This window comes from Anas acuta, chromosome 1 (genome assembly GCF_963932015.1).
Source record: "Anas acuta chromosome 1, bAnaAcu1.1, whole genome shotgun sequence".
Taxonomy (NCBI): Eukaryota; Metazoa; Chordata; class Aves; order Anseriformes; family Anatidae; genus Anas; species Anas acuta.
The window spans coordinates 128378247-128393104 of record NC_088979.1 but is presented as its reverse complement, the minus strand read 5'-3'; the positions used below and the strand labels follow the sequence as shown (position 1 = coordinate 128393104).

The window sequence follows — 14858 nt, the reverse complement described above, 5'->3', positions numbered from 1 at the left end:
GCAAGGGGCGCAGTCTGCCGTACCTGTAGTGGACAGTCACTGAGGACAGCAAAGAATTACAGAACAAGGGCATCAACTAGATGCTAGTTTTTGTTTTATTATTATGATTACTTTGCACCAGGATCAAATATACTTAAATTGAATTACAATACTAAGTCTCTCTGGAGCAGTTATCTCTAAGAACTAGCATGATGCTAGGGACCAAATTCTGCTTTCACTCACAAGGAAAACAAACAAGTACTTAACTCCAACCTACTTTAGGAAATCCCCTAAGTATGGGCTTAATTTTAAGAACCTTCCCCATTATGAACATTCATCTGAACCAGATGCAAAACGTGTAATTCAGTCTGAAACCATCAGTCTAGGAGAATCTCAGGACCTGTCAGGAATGGGTTACTCACTTAACTGGCAAACCTGCATAAGAACTATGGATAAAAAGTTCTACAGAATGATAAACCATATTGTTAATACATATAAAAAATATATATACCATATACCATATTATATTTAAACAGCAAAATGTATGTGTTGGAGTACTGACTCATGGGTTCCAGACATGTGGAAAAGACAGCCAACTTTTTAATACCACTAAGTTACTTCCAAGTTTGCTCCCCATATTTTGATTGTACACAGACCCAGAAAAGAGTGAGTCAGTACCACTAGTGCATTCTTATTTGATAGAGTAAAACTTAGCTATCAGGTTGTACATGTGAGCATCATCTGTAGGCTGATGATCAAGGGTTTCTACCTACAAATGGAACCCTAAGCCAAACTGCAGAGACAAATTAAAAGGCCAAAACTTTCTTGAAAGTTTGCTGATTGGCTACATTTTCTTTTTTTTTTCTTTTCTTTCTTTTTTTTTTTTTTTTTTAAGACATTAAGGAAGTCCATTTAGAAAGACTCTCCAGTGAAGGAATACAAGAATAAAAAATCTACGTTGAAAGCATATGATAACACAACATCTAAGACATCTATTGTACTGCACCACACTTTGAAATTGCTTAGCTAGGCAAATATCTGCTCAGGTGTTTTCTTAATGTGTTTAACTTCAGCTTCCTCACTTTTTGCAATCAAAAATAAGGAGATACATTGCAGAGTAGGACCATACTTACTATACTCCTTGAAGTTTCATTTTTGGAGCTTTTATGTTCAGTCTTATTTTAAACCACACTAAGGGCTTTTGCTAGATACCTAGTGGGTAAATTGACTTTGAAATTTCTCTTAAACCCTGAAAATACAAGGCAAAGCCATAATTACTTAGCATTACTCTTTGTGATCTAAGCTGTTACTGAATCTACTGTGCTTATGAAAAGACCTGTTCTATTCCAGTAGGATAATCTGGGTCCTAAGAAGAAAGTTTCACTACTAATGTAATATCTAAGGACTGAAAACAAAGGCGTGAAGGAAGGAAAATGCAGAAAGAAATGGAGCACGACTCTGAGCCCCATATAAATCAGTACTTTTTTTAGATGCTGTTCTAAAATATCACAGGAGGAATCTGGAAATACTTCCTAGAATTATAGAATAGAATATGCAACCTGTCCTTTTACACTGAGCCATGGATCACAGCTCAGTCTACCCCTGCTTGCTACCAGCAGTGATTGAGTGGCAGATAAGCTGACACTACAGGCAGGAGTTGCTTATTTTCATAGCTATTGCTGGAGCTGTGCATACTCTCAGCCCTGAAAATCACTTCAGCCTTCCCGGTGATGGCCTCCTAGTTATGGCTTGACAAATTGAATATTTCATTCTGGAAAAAAACAACACTGTCGGGTGGGCTGAGGAAGCACCAATCTCAAAGAAAGTGCTGAATCTACTGAATCTGATATCATTTATTTTTATAATCAAAAGCTAATGTGAATGACATTCACATTCAAATCACAAATGTTTTAAAAAAAGATGCAACAAATTAAAACCAATTACATGTAAACTAAATAAAGTATACAGCCCCTCATCAAAACTGTAACTTTTTTTAGATCTCAGATTTAAATTCTCTTGTTTCAGATTCAACTCTTCTCTCCATCATGCAACAGCACTTAACAAGTGGGAGGAGACAGGAATGAGAAGTCCAGCTTTGCCTTCTGGTAGATCTCCCTTCATGTTCAATTTTTTTCCACCACCTGAAGTGCACATCATTAACTCAGCAACAGAACCAGCTGCTTGAAGGAGCATGTGGTGTGAGGACACAGGCATTGATCATCTTTAGGCCAAAATTTTTCATGGCGTTCTGTATCTGCACATATGTGAGCTAATTAAAGCACTGCTGGAATAATCCCTCCATCCTCTACAGCTCATATCCTACAGCTAGCCGAATGCTTGCGGGCTGGGTGCTAGTTCAGTTATACTTCTTCAAAAAAGCTGTGGTTGGGCAGCAGCGATGAAGGTTGCTTCTGTCCCTCTTGCCCATTCCTGCAGAGAAAGAGCAGTCTCTCTTGCAGCAGGGATGAGCTGGATGGGGCCATGCAGACTGGGTGAGAGTGAGGAGCTGGGTCCAAGAACATGTGTGCAGCTACTGGGGAGTCTCCAGTAGAAGTAGCAAACAAGATGAGATCAGGAACTCAGATGATGCTCAGCCAAGTTCCTTGGGTGATTGAAAGAGGTGTTTCTTGGCATCTCAGACTGGACTGAGGACAGTTTACCACAAGACAAGAAGTCACAGTGCTGCTAGGCTTAAAGTAAGGCTGAAGGGGAGAGCCTAAATCACAAAGAGCCATTAAGCAGGAGGGAGATAATAATAAATCAGGTTTTCTATATTTCTATATATATGTTTAACATCATTCTTGTGAGTGTTCTCTTTTTTTTTTTTTTTTTTTTTTTTAATAGAGGTTAAAATAAATGGGTTTTGTTTATTTTCAAGCAAAGCAAGAACATGAAGTTTAAAAGCCTTTTCCAGCCCTCTGGGAAATTCACTGAAGGCATGTCCACCTCCAAACTCCAGCTGGGTCACAGTCCCTTGAGAGGAAGGATACCACACAGGGCTGAGAGCTGTAATGAGAGGGCTGCTGTGGCACAGCAGCAATAACTTGTGTCCCAGCAGACAGGGACGAGGTGGGATAATCACAGACTTTTCTGCGGCCACCATAACAGTAGATGAGCTCTGATAGCCTTCTACCAGGTGAAATGTGTACAGGCTCCCAGCTGATCTACTGCAGTGTTGGGGTGAGTGCTGTTTGGTATGCCTTGTGATACAGATTGCTTGATAAAAACACCATGGGCCAGTTGCTGTGGGATCACTCCTCAGAAGGCAAAAGGTGAGAAGAGCATTGCCAGGAGAACAACCAACAACATTTGAAAAACATTGCCTGTTCTGGACATAGGATCACGTGGGGAAGGATACCAGGAACTGAAATACACTTGCTTCAAGTTCTTCATCATCTACTTAGAGATACCTGGAAACCAGTGGGAAAACTGTGGGAAAATAAATAAATAAATAAAAACACTGTTTTGCTTAAAACACAGTCAGCAAAACCTGAGAGGATGCCAAGCACGACCAAGATAGATAGCCAGACAAAATCACTGATAGATGGGTATTTCTTGAACTGTATACATCCACAGCATTATTATGAATTACTCAGATAACCTTCCAAGCGCTTCAGAGTATGCAAGTCTACCAGCCATGCTAAAGCAATATGACTTGCAATGTTCTACAATTGTCAGGTAATGAAACCCAGTAACTGCTTTTACTCCATCAAGTTTCATTACCTTGCAGCTGGGGCAGGCTACCATGCCCAGACAGGCCAACAACCACCTTCATTAGGAATTAGCTCTGCCTGGCAACCTCAGCAGATGCAGCAACTCATTTGCATCTGAGGGCCTAGGCATTTGTGGGTACTGCTGTACACAACTGATGGCTTAGTGTCTTTCCCCCTTCTCTCATAAAGTCTTTCACAGCATTTCCACAACAACGACTTGATCCTGAAAGCTTGTACTGCCAGGGAGAATCAAGCTGTCACAAAGATGCTTGATTTCAATGCTCCCGTGCCCTGAAATCATCGGAGCTCCACAAAAGTGGCAGGACCAGCCTTTGGTTAATAAATACATCTTTATCATTTTTTTTTCCTGCTGGATAATACAAGCAGAGCTCATCTGTGATTTGATGGTATCCAAAGAACTTTTGGACTCACTTTTATGTTTCTGGAAAACATCTATTACAGGAGACCTTATAAATATAAATTAATGTGATCCCCTGTAGAGAAAACACACGAGATCATGAGTCCCCTTAATAACACAAAAGGGATACCTGAACATAAGTATAAAGATATATTAGTGCTATGTTTTCTTTTTTATGAGAACAATTTAGTTTTCCCCTGTCCTTCCAGCCAGACTTGCCTTGTGTGATATTGAGAGAAGAATCATACACTTTCAGAATGTCTGACAGTCTGCTTTAGGCATTATATCTGAAAGCAAATCATCAGAAGCAAGGAAATTGACATTTAGAGAGAGAATAAATTACAGGGCATTGAAATATCTGTACTAAAGCAGTAAAAGGTAGCAAAAAAACAAAATAAAAAAATTACATGATACTGGTAGGGGAGGCAAGAGGAAACCAGAAGGGGGAAGAAAGTTTTGTTTTACACACCTTACCTAGTCTAAAAAGACAAAATAACACAAAATACAAAATGCTACAAATGTTTCAAAATCTGGTTCTCAAAAGGTGAGACCTGAGAATTCTAACTGCCTATGCAGCCTCTACTTGGCTGCATTAGGCAGATGAATTACAACAGAGTAATTACAGGACCACAGACTATTGTTCAGAACACAGAACAAATCTTCTTATGGAACCAATCAACTATGGGTTGTTACTGAGGATGTGGTTTGGGGGTTTTGAATCATTTGTTGCAGATTTTGAAGGCGTGTTGCGAATCTGGAAAGGAGTGTAAGGAAGGAAACAAAAGCTTTCCTTAGCAGACAGGTGGATCTTGCTCAGAGGATTGGATCCCCTCCCTGTTGCAGCCTATAGGTGGTCAGCCATGTGAACTGGACTTTCCCAGGTATCCCTACCTCTGTGTTCCTCATTTTCTGAACTTTATGACTTGAAACTGATAAACAGAACTACTGAACACTTGGGACTGCAACCTGAGTCATTTGATACATTACTCTGAACATAATATGCTCTTGATACGGTTTACTATTGAAAAGAAACACACGAAACCAGGTGATTTTTATATCTCAAATTGTCTTGGATGCATCACAGTAGCAAAATTTCTGCTCCCTAGTTTCCCATCTCTGAAGTGAAGATATCACCGTTTTTCAGCTTTTTAACACACCTATTGTGAAGGTAAATTAAAAGTTTGTGATGAACTCAGATATTCTTTTGAACAGTGCCATACAAAAAGCTGTGAGAAAATAAATAATTCTGTCTTTATCGCAAGAGCGATATGCAATTGAATGGTACAGTGCTACACACTGTACAATAAGGAATAATGCAACATTGAACAGTCACTCATTAACTGACCATCTTCATCCTGTGTGCTAAATGAGAAGGCTCTGTGTAGAAGAAAAATTGTACATGATCATATAATTGTAGACTGTATCATATGTATGGACAGAAGAATCCTGAAATGAAATTACACAAACAACACAGTGTTGAGCAACATAATTAGAGTGTTTGACTTTGCAAGCAATGTTATTTTAACACAGCTTTTGTGCGCCTAATTTCCTACATTTTTCAAAAGGGCGAAGAGAGAAAACAGCAGTTTCACCACATTTATCATGCTGCCAATGACGTACTCATCCTCTGGCCCAGAACCTCCAGCTCGATCTCCTGCACTCCCGTTTCTCTGCTAACGGCAATAGCTAAGATCAAAGATAGACTCACAGCTGTGTAGCCCTTACCCAGTGCATCTTCTCCCAGAGTTTTGGAGACATTTGAGAGTAGCAAAAGAAGGGGACCTATTCTAGGTTTGTGCTAAGAAGATGCTCATTCTGCTCTTTTCCCTAAATCCTCTGCACTTTTTCTGTCTTTTCAGTTCAGTCCTAGTCTTCTTGTCTACCAGTATTAACTCACCAAGTTCACTGTCCAAGACCTAGCCTATTCCATTACTTCTCCTCTTCCTCTGCCTATCTCAAAAGCACACAAAGTAGATACATTTGGGCACAAACGCAAGGGTGTGACAAAGGCATATCCCTGACTCAGAGACAACCACATGGGAAATTTTAAGTCTTTACTTCATTGCTTTGGGGTATTATGACTATTTAAATGAAAGCCTACCACTTTCTCTGTCTCCCTCCTGTTTTTTAAAGGGGTGAAGCAAGTTTTTTCTCTCATATTATTCAATATAAGAACAGCAAACAAACAAGAATGACTGTGTTAGGTCAGACCAAAGGTCCATCTTGCCCGGCATCTTCTCTACAAGAGTGACCAAAGCAGATGTCTAGGGAAAAGCGAATTTAAATAAATCAATATATCTGCCTGAGGCAGATATTCAACACTTTACAGTCTTACAACAAGAAGTGTTTGACAGCTTCAAAAATATTTTTCTTTTGTAGCCCCTATAAATCTTAGTTACATTCACAAAATTCCACTGAAGAGACCATAATTATGGAGACCAGATAATGATGTATAATAGGAGAAAACAGACAGTTCCTTAAGAAATATGACCAATGATGCTTCTGGTACATCATCCCTCCGGACTGTCATTTTCTCTGCTTTCTCTGCAGAATACACCGGTAGAAAGTTCACTTTTATCAGAAATTATATTCTTTCTCCCCTGATATACACATGCAATTTTCCCTCTCATCTTTCTGCTCCCCTATGAGTCACACAGACCTGGTTTTAAAGCAAAAGGCCTGGTTGTCAAAGGAAGAGGCATTCTTGTGGTTTTACATTGTGTGTTCTTATGTCGAAGACACCAACTCACCCATGTTGGTAAAGTGTTATAATTTATGGCTTGAGCAACTGCAGCTATTAGATTGTTCCCAAAGGTCCCAGCTTCTTGGTTAACCTAGACTGATTTCTGACTGACCCTGACCTGCCTTTTTTTTTTTTTTTTTTGTTATGCTTCAGATCTAGCTACATAACACAAATATTACCGAATAACAACAACAAAAAGTAATAGAAAGTGACAAAGCTGAGAGAAGACAACTGTTTCTCTACCTATGAACTACTGAATATTCTTTAAAATGAAATAGCATAAAGAAAGGAAAGAAGAAAGGACAGACAGAAGGTAGCAAGGAAGGAAGCAAGGAAGGTAGCAAGGAAGGAAGCAAGGAAGGAAGCAAGGAAGGAAGAGGTTGGAAGAAAAAACAAAAAAAAGAGGAACTATAAGTAGAATAAAGCAGAGTGGTCAGAACCAAAATAGATCACCTGTGGTCTCAATCTCCAGACCTGTGGTCTGCAGACTCTTTCCCTGGCAGCTGCTCAGCCACAGCAAGCACCTGAGCTTTACGAGATGTGTTTGGTACCGTGCTGGCAAGCAGCAGCCATGCTTCTCTGTGTCTTCAAAAGAAAGAAGGGTTAGTAATAGTCAGAAAAAGAGGAGGGGAGGCTACGCAGGGCAAAAATCAGATGTGGGAAAGACAAGTGAGTTTCCCGGCATCTCTTTCACCATGGACTTGATGCCTTCTAAAGGCTGTGGCCTTCCTTACAAACAAAAGGTGAGAACATGTGAAAAAACAGCTGTGCACCCACTTTCCCAGGCCTCTCATGTGAGAGCTGCTGCTATAAAGTCTAGGGTTTTATTCTTTTGCCAAGGTCAGGTGCAGAGGTCCTACTCGCAGTCACAGTTCTCCCATGGCACTATGGCTGGCTGCCCTGCATGGGGCTGCTGCAGGTCCAAATCAGGAGACAACTACAACTACCAACCGGGCTTCATATCTATCAGAGGTCCCTGAATTCTTCACCGCATAATGGCAGTCTTTGGCCTATTATTTCAAGAATCCAGTACATTCACCAGTGTGACACTATTGATTTCCTCACTGAATTTTATCTGGAAACATCCGCCTTTGTTAGTGGCTGAGTCCTTGTTTTATTAAGCATTATCCAAGCAAAACCTCAGAAACAATCTGTGTTGCATTCTTCATTAAAGCAGGAAAAACAGAAGGTTCTTCTACCAGGATCTGAATGAATAGCACCAGGGACTCCAGGTGTTTTGAGCCTGCACTGCACAATATCTCCTATGATTATTTTTTTTTAATCACTTGTTTTATGGATCTGATGTAGATCACAGTGTCATTATGCTGGCTAACTGCAAACAATTCAATCTAAGGGAACTGACAAGGAGACAAACAGGAAATGGAGTAGGAGTAAACATTATTTGTTAAAAACACTAACAATGTCCTGGAAGAAACAGTAGAAAAGTTATTAATTGGAGAATGCCTACTCAGTGTCTGAATCTAATCTTGCAAAGTTTATTCTTTTCAGGACTGAACACAGGATCAAAGGGGACAGTGGAAGCCCACAGACCTAAAAGAAAGGGCAGCTGAGCAGATTTTGGAAGGGGACAGAGAAAAATGCTGCTATGGGCTCTCTACTTCTGTTAGGCAAAAAGCAGGGATTGTAGGTCAAAGAGGCTTTATCTCAGACTCCACCCCATCCCCTTTTTTTTAACATTTTAGTCTGCTTGTGTTAAGGTAAAATATCTGTGCAAAATAATGCTTTGCTTTTTAAAAGCTTTTCTGAGCCACTTTAAACAAAAACTGCAGCTGGAAACAGGAGAAATAGAGGAACATGTAAACAAGACAGTTCCTTGTTTAGAAGAGGTATCTGGATCTGTCAGTGAAGGATGTACTGAAGAAAAACAAGTACAGGTCTCTCTGAAATAAAGCTTTATTTCACAGATTTTCAAGGAGCCTATACATACTGCTGTACATTTATTTATAGATACAATAACAAAAACACTGAACAAATATAAATTCAGGCCTGACCTTTGTGGTTTTGTCCCATCCTCGAAAGCAAAGCAATGTAAGAACTGAACAACTTCCAGTTTTGCCAGTACCAAATTTGAACTATATGACGTGAGAGTAGGTCCCACAGGTTCGGCTAGGCACCTGAACCAAATGAGTCAGTCTTCTGAGGTCAGCTCTTCTCCGCCTCACCCACCCTTTTGGTTTGTATTTCAAACTTATTTGAGTCTCTGAGACACTAGCTATCTGACAGTGGCTGTGGCCACCAACTTTCTTTTTCTATAATCTCTCCCCATTTTTCCTATATAAGAGTCTTAAATGAAGTTTGTTCCAGACTATTAACCTATGACAGAAGACTGCAGAGATAAGATTTCACTGACATATAGAACAAAAAAAAAAAAAGAGAAAGAAAGAAAGGGTGTGAAAATTGCAATGACAAGGTTGCATTGGTAGTTTGAGATGTATGAAATGAAAGGAAATAAAATATCTGACAAATATCTGGATAACACAGGTAGGGAACTATAAGCAAATCACTTTGGTTGAGTCAATCAGAACTGCATTTAACAGAAAACACAGGAGACTTCATTTAGGAACCCAACTCCTGAACTGTAACATCTGAAATTTATACAATACTGTGCTGCTTTATAGAGTAAGTGACATAAGCCCTGCCACAAAGAGGCATATTTCCAAACTAAAACATTTCTATAATAGGTAAAATTAATATTAAATTGCAACAAAATAATTTTAAAACTAACAGGAAAAGCTATGGCAAAGCTACCTACGTAACTTTTACACTGCTCACTCTACTCTCATGAGTTACACAGGATCAAGCCATGTTTTGTGTGCATGCCAGAAACAATCTTTCATCTTTGGCTGGGCAAAAGGTTTAAGTGTATTCTAGAGTGAAGATGGTTTTAAGCTCAACATGCCACAATTCCACAGAAAAAGGTGGAGGACCGAAATCAGAGCAAGACTGAAGGGAGGTATTTTCATACTTACTGTTGTTGAGCAGAAGCAAACATCAAAAGCAAAACCCGGGAAAAACAACAACAACAACAAAAAAGAATTAAAGGTTTGCATACAAATATCTTCTGTGGAGAGTTTTTCTAAACTGCCTGTGGTAATGCCTAGTTTGACACCAACTTGGCAGAAGACTCAAGCTGTATTTCCCTCTTTGCAGTTTAACTTAATACAACCACACACAGACACAGAGCACAAGCCCAACAGGGATGGCGCTAACATTTCCCCCGGATTACTTTGCCCTGACTTCTGGCCAGCTGAGCGACATCCCCCCTTTCTGCTGCAGAGCAGATATCATTTCAAAATTACCTAATTAGCTCACTAGCATCTTTCAAGCCTAACTTGAAACTGTCTTCAGAGGGGCCTCCTCTGAGGAGCATGCACCAGGAGTGATAGGATGCTTGGGGGATTTGCAGCTCTAAGGAGTGCCAGTTTACCTGTATGTCCCTTGAATCCACAGTTTCAATATACCCAAACTCCTACGATGCTTTACATTGTATGTTCCTGGCTACCATACAGGATATATATGTACCCCATGGAAAAGCATATAGACCCAAAAACAACAAAGAAGCTGCAGCACAAATAGAATAGGAGAAATACTACATTGTTTGTTTTTGCTAGAATCCAGAACACAGTCTTTTGCTTGGGAGAAAAAAAAAAAAAATCTAAATGAATGGGTCTTTTTTTCCATTGTTGTTTATGCCCATAATTTAGCAATGCATTTACTAGCCACAGTAATCATCAAACAGGCCTTGACAATTAACAAAGAGACCATGAAAATGAAAGTAGTGAAATGGAAATGAATCACAGCTTCATCACAGCAGAAAACATCTTTCTGAAGAAAGACAGACTAGAATGAACGCTACTTTAAGTAAATTACATATTAATTAAATGAATTAGCAGTGTTACTATTGTCCCACTTGGCTACTCACACACATTTTACAAAAGAACCCTTGCAGCTTTATGAGTTTCTGTCTTTTCACCACATACTTGCGTAATGTCTGCTTCCTAACTGGGATTCCTATTTCCAATATCTATGGATGATGGTAAATCCCTCTATACACCCCACAGCCAACCAACCTTATGCAGACAATCTCCAGCAGTTATCCTAACAGTGTCTTTCCATTATGCCAACTTATGCACTTCCACATTCCAGCGTAATCCTCAAGACTCCAATGCCCAATGATTTCCCAGGAAGTCAGGGCAACAATTTAAACAGCTTCATATGGATCTGAAGTAATTAAAACAGACAGTGGTGAAAAGCAGAAGCACTACTTCCAGGTTTCCTTCCTCCCTCTGAATATGACCCCCTGCACACAACATGGCAAGCCTCCAGGGCATCAGGGTACCGGGATGTACATGCATCATGTGTGTTGAAGGTATGCCAGGAAACAAAGCTGCCTGCAGCACTGCTTCGATGCGGCATGGACTACCGAGGTGCCGAACAGATTCCTTGTGGCCTCTGAATCAGGGATTGTATTATATTAAAGAATCTAACTTAATGAATTCTGCATGTAGCAAAAATCAGATGGCTAACAGGAATGATCTTAGAGAAAATGTAAGAAAACCAGAGGACCTAGTATAAGCTGTGCCCTTATTTCCTTAGCATGTATATTGTTGACAACAAAGGAAACATCAAAACAGTGTTTTGAGGCAAAGAAAATAAATGCTACTAAGTTTGTAACTTAGGATAAATTTTCAAGCGTTGTGGCTTAACAGTTGACAATTCTCAAAAGGAAATTGGTCTCCTGATGTTGAGGAAATGGGTGGTCCAATTACTAATCTGCTCAAATTATTCTCATTCCATAATATTGTTTAAATTGCTATCATAATGGAGCAAATATCCAGCAGTAGATAACTTCCAATAAAACCCGAGAAGCACATGGATGCTCTTTCCATCACTGGCATGAGAAGCCTTGCCCTTTCAGATGTGTATCTTGCAAAAAGGGCTTACGGTGGATGAGCTGAAATCAGGCCAGAACATACTGACCTACCAAGCATCTAGTCCCAGTTTATGCTGGGTCTTATGCTTTGCATTTTATTCCAGCATGTAGCACTTCTCTCTGTGGTTGTGTTCTTGGCATAAAGGAAGTCACAAATGACTATTGTTTAAAATTATTAAAGGCCTTTCTGCATCAGTATTATTATTAGGGTTTGGTTTAAATGAATACTCTGCCATTTTTCAGCTGCAGTCAAACAAACAAGACTCTAATTCTGCTGGGAAAGGAAACCCCACACTGTCTCACTTGAATAGAAGGCCAACATGCATTTTTGGCTGTGCCTGTCAGTTTTCCTTGACTTGATATAGAAAATTCAAATGCCTACAGACAAATTGAAGTGGGAGCGTAATGCATCAAAAGATTACTTGTGGGATGTTGACATTCAGATACGAACTTCACACCTTCACTTTATCCTCACGATGCAGCAAAATGCAGTCCTACATCCGAAAACTCAGCAAACTCTGGGGAAGCTCGGTAGGGCTTGTACTGTGCAGCTCAACACCCCTATGTAATTTCTGCTTATTTTGTATGAAGGAAATTTGCATGTAGACATGCATTTGTTTTAAAACCAAGCGAGGCCATGCCACTGGTGTATTTTAAAAAGGACCGCATCTTTTTGAAGGCAACAGAGCAGTAGATAGGTGGATTATTATAGGGTCAGTCAGTCTTATTTCTCAGCCTCAATTCTCAGTTGAAGTTGGAGACAGCAGAAAGAAAACTTCTATCTTTCCTTCTGGGAACAACAAAATATTTAGCAGTATTTTAGACTGCTTTGTCTCCTACTTGTACAACAGATAGAGAAAACTGCCAGAGGAACAGTATTTACATGACGGACAAAATGATCTGAACTTCACGGACCAGCTGACAAATTCTGTGTTTCTGTTTTACATTTCAATAGGAAAAATGCTAAGGAAAGAAACCATGTGCACTATATACAAAGCAATTCATGACCCCAAATGTAAATCTTGCTTCATCAGATAGCTTGGCTCTACAGTTAAAGTAATTATTTTCTTGAGTGTTGTGAATGTGTTAGGATGATGCATTTCATATGTATAAATTACCTCCTGCCTTGTAAGGTTATCATGAAAATGAGATCTTGCTCCAACTCAAGCAAGCCCAGAGATAAAGGAGACAACAACAACAAAGAATATCAGCCCTTCCATCTCGCTGTATAGACAGTTTGAATAGCCTCGTGCATATCAAGGGTTCTTGTCACTGATGATCTTTAGGATCTTGTAGTCGAACTCTTCACTTCAGCAATGAGGACATCCAGTGGCAATCACCAGTTAACTTACGTGATGCAAGTGCTTTCCAAAAGTCTGAATTTGATATCTGAGGCTATTTTTGTTTTACTTACACCTGCACAGGATGAATAATATCCCTTTTCTTCTTTGGTGACTGTTTTTCTTGAGCTAAATTGCCTATTGACTCTAGCCTGAAGCTAAGGAAAAAGGGCAGATAATACAGCAGAAGGCATTAAATAATGTATTTTTTGCCTATCATTAGCATGAATACCATGTGCAATTTCAATCCCCAAAGAGAAAACATAACAATCTCTGACAACGGCATACTGCAATTGCTGATGAAGACTGACTGCTCTAGCAGCAGTTCTTCTTTATAAAATACAGTATGCATTAAAACACCCGGGCAAGGCACAATTATTTTATACAACAGGTGATTTAAAAAGACGAAATTAAGGCAGAAAGCTGAGGTTTCTTTTTGAGTTGAGGGCTGAATTAGGATGAAAAGGCAGGAGGCTTCTCCCCCAAGTCAAATTCATCCTAGCCACAGCTGCCTTGCTCGTTTAGCAACGATGGTGTTATATTTAAATGGTGCAAGGTGACAGGAGGATGGAAGTTTGCATGTCTACGTTTTGTAAGCATTCTGGATACTCTGAGCAAACTCCTGCTTAGCGCTGCTGCTAAGCCTGCTCTGAGCGCAGGGAAGTTTCCCGTCACAGGCAGGAGCACTCGTTCCTCTGCAGCGGAGAGCAGAGAGTTCAGTCGCTCTGAAGCAGCCACCACTTGCGGTCCCCAAAGGGAGCCTCTGAAAAGAGTTACTGCTGCTTTAACCTAACCGGAGGCGAGACCTTGATAGGAACGAAGGACAGAGCTGCGACTGCTGAGGGAAGAAAAGAATTGAAAACAATTAGCGCGTTGATGTCAGCTTAAAGAGGGTCACCCAGAGATCAGCTTTCCCTGCATCTGTTCTTTAATTAAAAAGAGAAAGGTGGCAGTGTCCACTACTCATCACTATGGTAACACTTAAATACCAGGCGATGGATCCGGCCACCCGCTCGCGGCTGAGCGCAGAGCAGGTAGGGCTCCGGCGCAGGGACGAGGAAACCGCGCCGCACTCCGCCTCGCATGGCGAGCGGCCAGGGGAGTGCTCCCGGGATGCAAGAGCAGAAACGACACGCCAGGAGAAGGGGGGACGAGGACGAGGACGAGGGCAGGCAGAGCTAGGAGGGCTGCCAGCAGGTTTGCATTGGGCTTGCCTGCGTGTTACGCTCTGCCGACTGCTGCCTTCGACCATCATTAGCGCCGAACGCTGCCCCTGCAATGCCTGCTTATCATTTCTATTGCTGGTTTAAAGCGCTACAAAAATATTTGGCAAAAGTATTGTTTGAGTTGTTCTAATAATAGTTATTATATTATTCCTTCAATTAATTACAGACAGCTGCGCTCCCTGTATTTCCCACTTCCTCTCAAAGTACTTCTTGCATTATCAGCACTCACGAGAGTTTTGTCCACAAAGATGTAAGTCCTTTTTTAATCCCCTTCTGGCTTCAGTAATTATTTGGGTGATTTCTTAGATCTTCTTCAAACTGCAGTGCTAAAATAACATTATGCAAATGATACCAGACCAAAATAAGATTAGTGCAATTAGAGTTAAGAAAAGGTCTATATACATTTTGCAAATTAACATGCAGTCCTGCAGTTGAGACCCGTCAGATATTTTACCTTAGAATTAAAAATACCTAGGCATTTTATT

General features: G+C 40.3%; 1 protein-coding gene across 8 annotated transcripts in view; it reads right to left on the bottom strand.

The window, feature by feature from the left end:
• The window catches only part of SOX5 (SRY-box transcription factor 5), a 644424-nt gene that overhangs the window by 384766 nt on the left and 244800 nt on the right, over window positions 1-14858 (bottom strand). The window lies entirely within an intron of this gene.